The sequence below is a fragment of the Schistocerca nitens genome, chromosome 2, assembly GCF_023898315.1.
Source record: "Schistocerca nitens isolate TAMUIC-IGC-003100 chromosome 2, iqSchNite1.1, whole genome shotgun sequence".
NCBI lineage: Eukaryota > Metazoa > Arthropoda > Insecta > Orthoptera > Acrididae > Schistocerca > Schistocerca nitens.
In genome coordinates this window covers 975,904,240-975,918,263 of record NC_064615.1, presented here as the reverse complement: position 1 = coordinate 975,918,263, position 14,024 = coordinate 975,904,240, and the positions used below count along the sequence as shown (strand labels likewise).

Sequence of the window (14,024 nt, the reverse complement as noted above, 5' to 3'; positions counted from 1 at the left end):
AGTTTCCCCTTCCTGGGACAGAGAATTCACGGTGTTCTTATTTCAATTTCCAGGAGTGTATTAATACGGCGCTAAGAGAGAAAAATAAGGATCTACAAATGAAGAGAGATTACTGCTTTGCACCTCACCATTCGCTGAACGCACTTCGTAAACATCTTGTCCGCGCGTCTGAATGACGCAACGGGAACAGCTAATTGCATGCGTTCCAAAACCGTCTTGTAGTTTTAATGTCGGGCGTGGTCAGTGGGATATGAATGGCCTTGTTTAGATGCAGCACTGTGAATATGATTCAAACTATGCACTTATACACGTTGTCGTCTTTTCGTCTCCATATGTTCAGTTTTAGGAGTGTCATAGTCCTACATATCTCCTATTACTCAAAGTCGTTATTTGTTTTAATTGTTTATGTTTCTCGTAGGTCATAGTATTTCACATACACAGCGATTGGTCTCCGCTATTGCTTCCCGGATTTTCTTCTTAGTAGTATCGTGCAAATGAGTCTTGCTATGCCACGAAATAAATTGTGTACAGAACGTTGTGTACACCAATTAGAAATAATTAACTTGGACTGTGATATCATCGAAGGTTATGAGAAGCTCATAATACTTTTTAAAATGTAGGAAGGGAAAGTCACTAACTACGTACCGCTCCAGAGCAAACGAATGTTGCATCTGTGTGAGCCGAAGGAAAATGTAATGAAATTAAACTCTTATCCTTACAATGTGTCGTTGTTCTACGAGTATTTATTTGTTATGATTGGATATGAAGTAGTGAGGCATTAGCTTAAATTCAAATTTAACGAACAGAATTTGTTTCCTCTTCGTCCTTTCGACAGACGTACACTGTTTCAGAGGCTTCCACTCCCTTAATTTGAAGGAGGAAAAAAAAAAAAAGAATTTGTGTATCACGAAAACTAAAACTCGTTCTTAAACGCGTCTTAGATCGGATCCTATTACATTCTTAGTTATATGTAAAACACCTCGCCAGCCGTTATAATGAAATATTTAAATTTATGATACCGGTTACATCCATTGAACTCTTTCACAAGACACGTTCCTAGGCTATAACTTTGCCGAGAGTTTCGGTACAGAAGAAAACAGTTGTAGTAGGACCTGTTTCAATGGGTAGTAAAGCACTTCAAAAACTCCTAGACACCTGTCTCCCTAGAATGTTCACTGGACGGAACTGTTAGTTAAAATACAACAGCTGATGGAATGTTCTACATATGCCTTAAAGTATTAACTTCTTTGGTAACACAATGCAGAACGTATAAAATTAATGACCCTATAACACATTTGTTATAAAGCTTCTTCTGAGTCAACCTGACAATGAGACTTGGCAATGCCCGGTGGCATGTGAAGTAGTGTTGGTCACCGGATTCACTGCTGCAAGGCTGCGACCATGCCGTGTCCACTGTTGACAGCCGTGGGGAATCGGGGCTGAACACTTAATTATTTATAAAAGAAGGAAACCAAATGAATAGCCGATGTATCTTAATAATAACCGTAAAGCACAGCCTGAGTTGCGTTCTAGAGGACAGGTCATGTGAATTCAGTAGTAATGACAAATGTATCGAAAAAATCATTGGATTAGTTTGAAGGAAAAGACGCCTAAAATTTTTGGGAATGTAACAGTAATGGACGACACTCGATTAAATAACGAAATTTGCGATATCATAAATAAGACCCGAAAAACCAAAGTACAGTGGCTAGCCGACACCTAAAGCGATCTCCAGGAATCCGCTGTTGACCCTTTGGCAACAACACGTACGACATACTGTTTGAAGATCGACTTTCGTAAGTTCAAGCCCAACCAATTAATAGAAGGAAGTCTGTTCCTGTAGAAAACGCACAGACACTAGAAAGATGACCAACACATAGTGACAAGATGAAGAAGTTTAGGGAAAGATAAGAAGAACAAGAAGACTAAAGTTAATTGTTCTACTTTCTCCTTGAAGAGTCAAAAGAAATAATAATAACAACAATAATAATGAAAATTTGTTGTTATTTACTGAACTCAGTACCACGTTGCGAAGATGAAACTGAAAATAAATAAGTCAATAAATATTACCATTTTGCCAGAGTTCTATACTACTAAATAGCTAAAGGATCACTCGTTAACCCCAGTCACCCAAATCCATTTGTAGGTTACTTATCTACGACCCTCCAGGAACAATAAATGTTTCACTTTGAAGCTTTCATGTAATTGTGGACAAATTTAAAAAATTAAGTAGGTGTCATAAGACACACATTATGTGGTATAATCTTAAAAAGGTTTAACACGTTAGTATGTTGAGGCAGGATAGCTCAAGGCGGGCAAATTACACAGACTAAATGCATCCAGTGTTTGAGAATCAGATTACTTAGCGACTTCCAAGTTTTACTCGTTATTCCAAATTTTTTTGAAACTTTATCTCGCTGATTCCTCCCCCCCGCCCCCAGCCACCAGCCTCCACCAAGCCCCTCGCTCGCCCACGCAAGATAATGAAATTAAAAATGTTCAACGCTTACTAAATTTTCGCTATTCAGCTTCAGCATCAGGCACGATGCTTTAGTTGTAATTTATTACTTCTTTACCACTAACTTTATTCGTAACACACGTACACTTCCAAATTGTTATTATTGTGCGACACATAGTTGAGAAGATAAGACGTCATAAACATTGAGATGTGTGAAAACCTACAACCTCTTCAAATATGTTTTACATGCTTACGGTGAAATATTTAACGCAATAACTTATTTCTTAAATAATCAGGCATTTTATACATGGGAGTCCGATTCTTTAAGGACATAGGTGGTGGGATTACTGGTGTTACTAAATGAGCAACGGCATGGGCTCATGGGGTCATGAATTTCAAAATTTTTCGGTTAATTGACTTTCATCGTCATAGTAAGCAACGGATACAAGAAGAAATTGGGAAAAAGTGAAAAATTCTGTTGTTTTAAGGAAATGGTTTTAATTTGGATTATAATTTTAAAATTTTTCACAAAATAAGCTTTATTATCATAATAAGCAAAAATACACGAAGAAATTGGCAAAACGTAAACAATCAATGATTTTAAAGTTGTGATTTCACTTTCGAACCACTGGTAAATACAATTACCAGACATCCATTATTTCCTAAGACATATTTGAAAGCGATTTCGAATTTTTCCTAGACACAATTCCACATTTCGAAACTTCCATGAACACATAATACATAAAACAAATTATAGTCGTAAATAACAAGCAAAAATTTTATATCAAAAGTAATTATTGCTCTAGTGGATTCATTTCGAGACCAGTAATAACAGCAGTAGCACACACTCAAAACTACGTTATAATAACTTTAGATTTACTTGCTTGTTGTCAGTGAACTCCTCAGTACGATCACTATAAGAAATAAATAAAAAATAAAGCGTGGTACAATTTCCTACAATCACAGTCCACGATATCCACGCCCGACTGTTGCTTTGAACTCTGTGAAGTGACTGCTACATTGCACTTCATTAGTAGAAGTATCTCAGTATACCACTAGATACATCTGTGTTGCAGTAACGTCGGTGGTTTGACGCGAAGGGCACTGGTACATTTTTCGAAAAAAAAAAAGAGGGTTAACAAACGAAACGCTCGTGTTGCACGTACGACAGAGGTTTGCCTCGCGAGTCGCGAGACACATGTGCTCTCTTCTTCCACTGCGACCAGCGTCTCGTATGGATTGTAATGCATTTGCAGTGCGCCGGCGATCGTAATTGTCTGCGGGCGTATCCTGTCAGCCCACTAGCTGTTAACCAGACGGGAGCGGCTCCGTCGACGCTGAGCCTGTACAGAGTACACACACGGTGTGCCTGCCAGCTTCCACGACGCAGTCCTGCGCGCCACACGCCAGAACGCTTCGCTCCATCCAACGCATTGTATTCTAATGGCAAGCAGACCTCTTGTTGCGTGGCGTTATGCATCGCCTTGCTTTCCTCCCCCTACCGCCGGCTGCAGTGAAGTCACACGCAGCTAGCAGGCGGGGTGCGGTGCTTAACTATGTACCGACTCCTGGCGCACAGCCTATGAGAAATGTCTACCCACGAAAAAAAAAAAAAAAAAACATTTCTTGGAGAACGCTTGTTGAAACCAAATGACACTGGATGTTTCATGTCACATCGAGAAAATTCTAATCTAATTCAGATGATGGCGTTTGCTCTTGCAGTCAACACCAGCGAATGGGAAATCAAAGATCCACTGACAGAACGGGTCGACGTTTGGTTTATGGCTTATGGTTTTTAACGTAAGATAATTGTATTTCTTGAGCTTCTTACGCTTTGTGATAAAACCTGAAGACAGTATTACAGAAAGGGAACAGGAAGTAGATGGAGATGAGACCGGAGACATGCTATGGGCTGAATTTCTCTCGACACTGACCTAAGAGCAAGTAGACCATGTTCCCTCTAGATTACGGAGCTGCTTGAGTGAGACCGTCGTGACAGAACTTTTCCACTTGGTATACAAGATATATAAGACAGGCGAAATATCGACAGACTTCAAGAAGTATATTATAATTTCTATTCCAGTTCTGACAAAACTCCTCCCGCACAGGCCATGAAGGCGCAAAGGCACCGACCGGACGCCGTGTCATCCTCGGCCTTCAGGCCTCACTGAATGCGGACAGTCCGCAGCTCGTGCTCGTGCGGTAGCGTTCTCGCTTCCCACGCCCGGGTTCCCGGGTTCGATTCCCGGCGGGGTCAGGGATTTTCTCTGCCTCGTGATGACTGGGTGTTGTGTGATGTCCTTAGGTTAGGTTTAAGTAGTTCTAAGTTCTAGGGGACTGATGACCATAGATGTTAAGTCCCATAGTGCTCAGAGCCATTTGAACCATTTTTTTTGAAGGCGGATATGGAGGAGCATGTGGTCAGCACACCGGTCTCCCGGCCGTATGTCAGTGTCCGAGACCGGAGCCGCAACTTCTCAATCAAGTAGCTCCTCAGTTTGCCTCACAAGGGCTGGGCGCAGCCCCCGTTGTCAACAGCGCTCGGCAGACCGTGTGGTCACCCATCCAAGTGCTAGCCCAGCCCGACAGCGCTTATCTTCGGTGATCTGACGGGAACCGGTGTTACCACTGCGGCAAGGCCGTTCAGTCCTGACAAGTGTGAATATTTTCAAACTATCAGTTTAATAAGTCATGGCTGCACAATAGTGACACCGCTTATTTACAGAAGAATGGAGAAACTGGTAGAAACCGATTATGAGGAATGTCAGTTGGGACCTGGAGAAATGTAGGATACGCGATGCAATACTGACCCTACGATTTATCCCAGAAAATAGATTGAAGAAAGAAGGACCTACTTTTATAACCTTTGTGTTTTAGAGAAAGCTTTTAACAACGTTGAACAGACTATATGATCTGAAAATCTGAAGGTATCAGAGATAAAACCCAGGCAATGAAAGGTTGTTTACAACTCGTGCAGAAAACAGACTGCAGCTGTAAGAGTAGAAGAAAACGAAAGGGAAGCTAGTGGTTGAGAAGGAAGTGAGACAGGGTGTAGTCCAACCGTAAATCTATTCAAGCTGTATATCAAGCATGCAGTAAAAAAAATCAAGGAGAAATTTGGAAAAAGACTTCACGTAGCAAAAGCAAAAATTGTGACTTTTTCTGACGGATTGTACATCTGTGAGAGACAGAAAATGACTTGGAAAATTAACACAAGTAAAACAAGGGTAACCGAATGATGTCGAATTTAATGTGATGTCGACAGACTCAGATTAGTTAACAGGACATTAAAAGTAGTAGATGAGATAAGCTATTTACGCAGAAAAATTATTGACAATGTCTGAAGCAGAGACGATATAAAATGCAAATTGCCAATAGTAAGAAAGTCAATTCAAATAACACAGAATATAACGTCGATAATAAACACTTGAGATAAGAAAGAATGGAAACTACAGAAGAATGCTGCTGATAGATGTGATACCTCGAATAACTACACGCCATCCAAGCTCTGTCTGACTCAATGCCCAGGCGTATCAAGGCCGTTATTACGGCCAGAGGTGGTTGTTCTGGGTACTGATTTCTCAGGATCTATGCACCCAAACTGCGTGAAAATGTAATCACATGTCAGTTCTAGTATAATATATCTGTCCAATGAATACCCGTTTACCATCTGCATTTTTTCTTGGTGTAGCAATTTTAATGTCAGTAGTGTATATAATCGTCAAAAATCAAGCTGCTCGCAATAGTTCAACACGACAACGGTACGCTGGTGATGATCACAAAGCCGGCCGAAGTGGCCGTGCGGTTAAAGGCGCTGCAGTCTGGAACCGCAAGACCGCTACGGTCGCAGGTTCGAATCCTGCCTCGGGCATGGATGTTTGTGATGTCCTTAGGGTAGTTAGGTTTAACTAGTTCTAAGTTCTAGGGGACTAATGACCTCAGCAGTTGAGTCCCATAGTGCTCAGAGCCATTTGAACCATTTGATGATCACAAAGTACTGGGTTCCTTTCCATGTAGATGTGTTGCTCGGTAACGAAATTGTTCAGTGGAATGGAAGATGGCCACATTGCTTCAATTATAGCAATCATTTGTAGAGAAAAAGTGCAGTTCGTGCATTATTAAGCGTTTGAAATAGTTTCGTCCGGTCGCTGCCTCTATCATATACAATTTTGTCACGTTGCCTTCAAACAGAGTTTTTTGTGCACAGCCTTTTTGTGGTTGCTACTCTGACCATAGCTCTCTGTTCCCCTCATCACTGCCTCCATGTAATTACATCTTTTGTATTAATTAAACACATCCCTTTTCACCCATTAGTGCATTATGCACCCTCACTCGAACATATTGTAATGATATTCACAAATTATCTCAATTTTCTATCAACTTCCGCCGATTGTGTGTCCATTTCGTCCAGTCAAAGAACCGCAGTGCTGTAACTGCCTACCACCGACACGATTGCTAATCCCGAGAGCAAACGCAAACCCATAATTTAGCGACCTCACCTAAGGTGGCGTATCTGTCTGCAGCCGTGTATCACAAAAACTCTCACCGTGCAGAATGCGAGCACCGGGCGATGTTTGTAGATCGCGGGCACGTTCCAGTAGAAAAGACTTGGGCCGCCGGGCTCGACCAGTGTTTTGCTCGGCGGTACGACCCGCCCCTGCCGATGAGGGCCCAGAAGCTGGGCGGCACCCCGCCTTACGTAAAGACCGCCGCTGGCCATCCTGCAAGACAAAGGAGGCCGGCCTTGGAAGGCCACGCGGCATCGGGTTGCGAACCCGCCGCCTCGCTGCTCGCTGACCGGTCCGGGCCGGACCGACGCGGTACGCCGCAACCAGCCACTGAGCTGCTTCTTGTCGGAGAGCTGCGTTACACGTTGACCAGCGTGACACCAGCCGCATTTACAACGCACTACAAGTGTTCACGGGCTATCCAGAAAAATAAAAAAAAGGCATTCAAGTCGCTCATGTAAGGCTACTGCACCACATGGACAGAATTTCTACTTGATACAATGAATGGCATCTTGAAACTTCCTGGCGGATTAAAACTGTGTGCCAAACCGAGACGCGGACTCGGGACCTTTGATTTCCGTGGACAGAGTGAAAAATTCATTCTGGAAACATCCCCATGCTGTGGCTAAACTACGTCTCCGCATTATCTTTTCTGCTACTTCTGTAAGGTTCGCAGGAGAGCTTCTGTGAAGTTTGGAAAGTAGGAGGCAATGTTCTGGCTGAATTGAAGCTGTAAGGGGCCGTGAAGTCGTTCTTGGGTAGCTTAGTCGGTGAGCCCTTGCCGGCGAAAGGCAAAGGCCCCGAGATCGAGTCTCGGTTCGGCACACAGTTTTAATCCGCCAGGAAGTTTCATAACAGCACACACTCCGTTACAAAGTGAAAATTTCATGCCGGCCGCTGTGGCCGAGCGGTTCGAGGCGCTTCAGTACGAAACGGCACTGCTGCTATGCTCGCAGGTTGGAATCCTGCCTTGGGCATGGATGTGTGTGATGTCCTTAGTTAGGTTTAAGTAGCTCTACGCCTAGGGGACTGATGACCTCAGATGTTAAGTCCCATAGTGCTTAGAGCCATTTGAACCATTTTGAAAATTTCATAATGGCCACTTACTTCAGATGTGGATAAATGTAAATTAGTGTGAACAGGTAGGAGAAACAATCTTGTAATTTTCGAAGAAAGTACAGATGGTATGCCGGTTGACAGTTACAACATCCATTCCCTTGTATGACGTAATTTGTCGAGAAAATAAAATTTCTCTCTATGTGCAAATTTAGTTTTTATTTTGTTCTAAGCTGTTAGGATTGGTCATTGCAAGCGAGTCTCAGTATACAACGAATACTTTTACTGCACTGCATGCACTCGATCAGGTCGAAATGTTTGTATGGAAATTGTATCTGTTAAAATATTTCAGTTCGATCAAAATTTTACTTATGTTTTCTTTTCGTTTCGTGGCTTCGTCGTCTAGACTGGGTTCAGATGCTAGTCTATCGAAACTATTAATGCACGGTTTAAGCTTTTTTTGGTGTTTCTCTCTTACAGTGGTGCCAACGGCCTTGCCGAAGTTAAGCGCTGTCGGGCTTGGCTAGCACTAGGATGGGTGATCATCCAGTCTGCCGAGCGCTGTTCGCAAGTGGGGCGCACTCAGCCGTTTTGAGGCAAACTGAGGAACTACTTGATTGGGAAATAGCGGCTCCGGTCTCGTAAACTGACGTACGGCAGGAAGACCGGTGTGCTGACCACATGCTCCTCCATATCCTTATCCAGTGACGTCTGTGGGTTGAGGATGACACGGCGGCCGGTCGGTACCATTGGGTCTTCATGGCCCGTTCCGGTGGAGTTTATTTACATATTTTATCTTACAGTGGTGGAGGAAGTGATTCATTAAAACTTAAACACAGGAGTAAATAACCCGCCTCCGTGGCCGAGGTCGCTAATGCACGCTTGTGTTTGGTCCTCACCCGGGGATAACACGGTTCGAATTTTCACTGCCAGTCTTTGGCCCCAATGGGAGGAGAGGTGGTGGCTTAAAGTTCCTGATCACCAGGCTTTGGGCTAAGGTCCTGGTATAAATACGAAATCTCTCCAATGTGTCTCATGAAGTGAGGGTCTGTGTCTGGGGTACTGCTGATGGTGATTCGTCCATCAGATGTGGACGTGAAGCTTGGTAGCCCCCTTGGTTGTACCCGCAATGAGTAGGCTATGTGCCAGCAAAGGGTTCGCCCTCTTCCTTCTCTCATCATCATTATACAACACAAACATTGCACTGCGTTCTACATGCCCACGCGTTACATACATGTAGTATTGCAAATACTGTAAGGGAGCATGTTGTAAACAAAGAAATAAAAATGGATACAAAAACAAGTATAAATTACATAATGACTGTTCTGTAAGTGCTCAATGCTGAAGGAATCTGGTTTTCTGTGTAACTCCCATTTAAAGACGAGCGTAGAACTGTTTTTATAAAATTTCAAGTTGTACAGCTACTGCATTTTACGTATCATCGAAAAACACAGAAAAAGTGGGAATAATGATTTTCAGTGGGAAATAATTATTTCTATTACCAGTTTGTCCGATTTCCTTAAACTGGCAAAAATAGTGGTTCTGTTTCATGTAGCGAAAGTTTTGGCAGTGCACTAAGAGTTACTAATACCATGAGATTTTTTTAGTTAATTAAACAATAAAACTTAGGTATTTTATTTACTAACACGTTATTTTAGTAGAAGTATACATTTTTCGAGTCATAAAATTTAAGGCTATTAGACAATAATAATGGAACATTAAAGGATTACATTTTGAAGTTGGAAGTTTACAAAAAGGGCAACCAAATGAAAACGAGACAGATGGAAAAATAATAATTGAACCCTTTATTATTTTAAAGATAATAGCCACAACTGTTAATATATTTTCCCCACTATGTGACAAGATGGTCAATTAACAATGGAAACATGTTACAAGTAGGTTGTATTCTTTTTATTTTTCGTGTATATGGTCATTTTCAGCAGTGGGTCATTCTTAAGCTTCTAGCATTATCACATCTAATATATCGCTAGAACATGTGGATAGGTATACATCTTATTTCCGTGTGTATATGCAACAAAAACAATACAATAAAATACAGTACATGATTACGTCCATTCGCTAATGGACGTCCTCACTTATATGCCGTACCTATTTCTGAAACGGGTCATAAGTCAGTTACCAGACTCACGAGTATACCGTTGCCGACGTTTTGTTACAGAATTACGGAATCTTTTGGTGCCGTCAAATGTGAAGATGATACGGAGATCGAACAACTATTGTACAAGAATTAACTTGCATTTCGCAAGCTTTTCTTTTCTTTCATGAAAAACGGGAGTGAGTTGAGAGATGACGACGTTGATTTTCGAAAAACTTTAGATACAAGTCCTCACTCTCATCTTCTAAACAAAGTAACATGTTTATGGAACGTCAGACAACCTTTGCACTTGAAGTGGGAAACGTCTTCGCAAAAAAGGAAAATTTCTGAGTTAGCATCCCATCATCACGTTATTATGAGTGAAGTGGAACGCTGAAAGACAACATAACAAGAAGAACTCTTATTCCACTGACAGTAGAGATATGTTGTTACCCACCTACCAAATGCTTTACGCAGCTATGTTACGAGAGCGGAGTAAAGCAACAGCACTCGTCGATTTACGGGTCCACGCCTAATTCCTTTTAATGAGGCAGTGCGGACCGTGAAGGATGATAACGATCGCGTAAACCGTAATTTCAGTCTGGCCAACTGTGCGAAAAACACATACCTTTCTTACGATTACGGAGTACACAAGAAAAAAAAGAAAGATGCTGACCGTTTGTTTTATCTCGTAGCCATCAATAAGATATAACTGTCCTTTGTTCGGGCAAGGTAACTCCTTTTTTTTAAATCAAGGTCGTTAGTTGTGTGGGCGTGGTATCAGCTCCGGAAAGGAAAATAACGCAGCACGTCTGGAGTGCAGTGTAAGGAGAGACCCTCTTAATTGGACACCGATAATGCATCTCTGCAGTTCTCTGCATTTCTTTTTCGATGAAATTTTCTTATTTCTTGCTCCTTTTGATTGCACGTAATGAAGAAAAAAGAATTTCAAATCCAGTATCGCCAGGTGCTCGCTGGAAGAAAGATGTGTATCCCCTATTTCAGTTGACACCCTGCTTACACTTAGATTTCGTTGATAGTGACACTGAACATTTTATTGCAGTCTCAGAATTTTGATCGGATGATGTTAGTAGATGAAACGACGATATAAATAAAGAAATATACTCATCAATCTACACTGTCTCACAGACAAAGTTACCTGTATCGAATCGATTTTATGCATGTCTTGAAATTCGCGTTTCTCAGTTACCTTGTTCATTACCGACAGTAGTTTCCTGCAGCTAGATTAGACAGTGTTTTAAATTACCGAGGTGTGCGACACGCAATTTCATGCCTTTTTCTTACTGTCTCAGTGGGATTATTCTGACAAAGTGCAGCTCACGTGCAAGTGAAAATGCAGTCTAGGTTCTAATGCTACCTATTGTTGAGTACTGCAACAGTGTTTTGAATGTTCATACCAAATCGACCTGAATAAGGTGCCTGAAGAGATACTGCCACAATTATAACCAAACGTCTTGGTACAAATGAAAGTGTTAAGAGACGATCAGCGAATCTGAATCGAAAAAATTGATAGGAAAACGTTCTTCTCAAGTTGGGGTAAATTTAGATAATTAATTTCCAAGAGTAAGTAAAGTAATTATAGTGCCTTTCTTTTTTTTATTTGCTGCCCACCACGAATTCCTCTCTTGTCAGAACCACTTCTTCTCAGGACAGCACTTGTACTCTACGTTCATCAATTATTTGTTGGATGTGTTCCAATCTCTGTCACCCGTTACAGCTTTTACCCTCTATAGCTCCCTGTGGTATCATGGAAGTTATTCCCTGATGCCTCTACGCATGCGCTATTATCCTGTCCCCTCTTCTTGTCAGTGTTTTCAATGTGTTCCTTTCCTTTCTGATTTCTCAACCTTCTCATTCCTTATCATGTGTTATTTTGCTGACAAGATAGCACAATTCCGTAACTTCATATGGTGCTTGGTTCCCCATTTTGATGTTAAGTTTCTCGCTAATCTCATTTCTGCCATTCCTCATTACTTTCGCCTATCTTCGGTTTACTATTAATCCGTATTCTGTACTCATTAGACTTCATTCCGTTCAACGTGTCCTGCAATTCTTCTTCACTTTTACTCAAGGTAGAAATATCGACAGCGAATCTTGTCACTGATATCCTTTCAGCCTGCGTTTCAATTCCGTTCTTCAACCTTTATGTTATTCTGTCATTGAATAGTAGGGGCGATAGACTACATCAATTTCTTATATTCTTTCTAATCTGTCACTGAACACTAGGGGTGAAAGACTACATCCCTTTCTCGTATCCTTTCTAATACGCCCACTTCATCCTTCGTCTCCGTATTCCTTCCTGCCTATTGTACGCATTGTATAATATTCGTCTTTTCCTCCAGCTTATCCCTATTATACACGGAATTTTGAACATCTTGCACCATTTTACACCGTCTAGCGCTGTTTTCAGGTCAGCACACTCTTCGAAAGTGCCTTGAATTTTCGTGAGTTCTAAATTTTTTAGTCATGCGTTAGGTGGTATAGCAGATAGCCCACTGTACCTCAAATTCAGCAAAATGACGATTAAAGCAGAGTCCGGTCAGCTAGATTTAGGTTTTCCCTCGTTTCCCTAAGTTGCTTAAAAGAAGCAGTCTTCTTTGAAAGTATGAAAAATAGGTGATCTGAAAACAACCAAATTTCGTGATTTTTTTTCAAGTGAAATAAATAGTAACGCTAAATCTGATGATATAATTTAACTGCTTACCCTTTTATCATTAAGAAGTAATTTTGGCGTCCACATCGGACTCTCCCTGTAACGGCTGCACCAAGTTGAAAACCCCTTGCAGCCGAAAACTGGTCATAGGTTGGAATTCCTGAAGTCCTATCGTTAAATCTGTAACACGATAATTTTACATATGTTATTTTCAATATATTTTCCACCAGTATGCGTGGAATAATTGAAAAATATTATCTAACAAAATAGTGACTTGTTGACAAAAATGTCATCTATTTTGCCCAAAAAATTTTAGACAACAGCCTGCACCGAAAATATACTTTTGAAGATAGTACAAAACGGCTACATAAGATGATAGACAATCTTCAGTGTTACATTATCCGGTTGTAATATACGGTGTTTACACCATGTCTACAACAAGCTTATTCAGTTCTATAGCTGTCAGAAACACGCGTCACACTTCGAAGACAGTGAACTGATCTTACGAACGCAAGGATGAAAACGATTAAACCATCTAGCGCGCCTTTTGTAGTGTATAATCTCAAGACTCGATGTTAAATGTTGGAAACGGTGCTTTTAGAAAGTATCTTTCTATTCTCAATACAGCAGGTTGTCACTGCGCTTAACGAACGTTCTGCAACTCTTTGCTATTCAAATGGCTCTGAGCACTATGGGACTTAACATCTGAGGTCATCAGTCCCGTAGAACTTAGAACTAATTAAACCAAACTAACCTAAGGATATAAAACACAAATCCATGCCCGAGGCATGATTCGAACCTGCGACCGTAGCAGTCGCGCGGTTCCAGACTGAACTTTGCTATTCGCTCGAAACAAATATACCATATTATCTCCTATGTTTGAACTCAATGATTTAGCATTTTCGGCCACATGGACATATTTGGCTGTGAAATAAATCGATTTCTGGCGAACGACCTTTAATATGTATTGTTAGAACGGCATTCAAGGTAGTTTTCTAGTGGTTACCTTTCGCTAATACGCCACTTTCTAAATAAATCGCTTGACTGCATCTGTCTCGGGTACAATGTTTTCCTTAATGGTTCACTGGACCGTATAATGGAGCCTCCATTGAGCCAATCTGACACACTTACGTGCTTTCATATTATGTATTACGCCACACTCTGTTGTTTCCAGTTGACGGAAATGCTATTTTATTTGTTTGCTCTTCCACTGTTTGGATGAATGGACTGTTC

At 41.3% G+C, this 14,024-nt stretch overlaps 1 protein-coding gene and 1 pseudogene across 1 annotated transcript in view; one reads left to right on the top strand and one right to left on the bottom strand.

Annotated features, from left to right (window-relative positions):
- Positions 1 to 14,024, top strand: part of LOC126237304 (uncharacterized) — a 501,575-nt gene that overhangs the window by 378,661 nt on the left and 108,890 nt on the right. The gene's annotated exons all lie outside the window — the stretch shown is intronic.
- On the bottom strand, positions 4,988 to 5,105 carry LOC126237864 (5S ribosomal RNA; annotated as a pseudogene).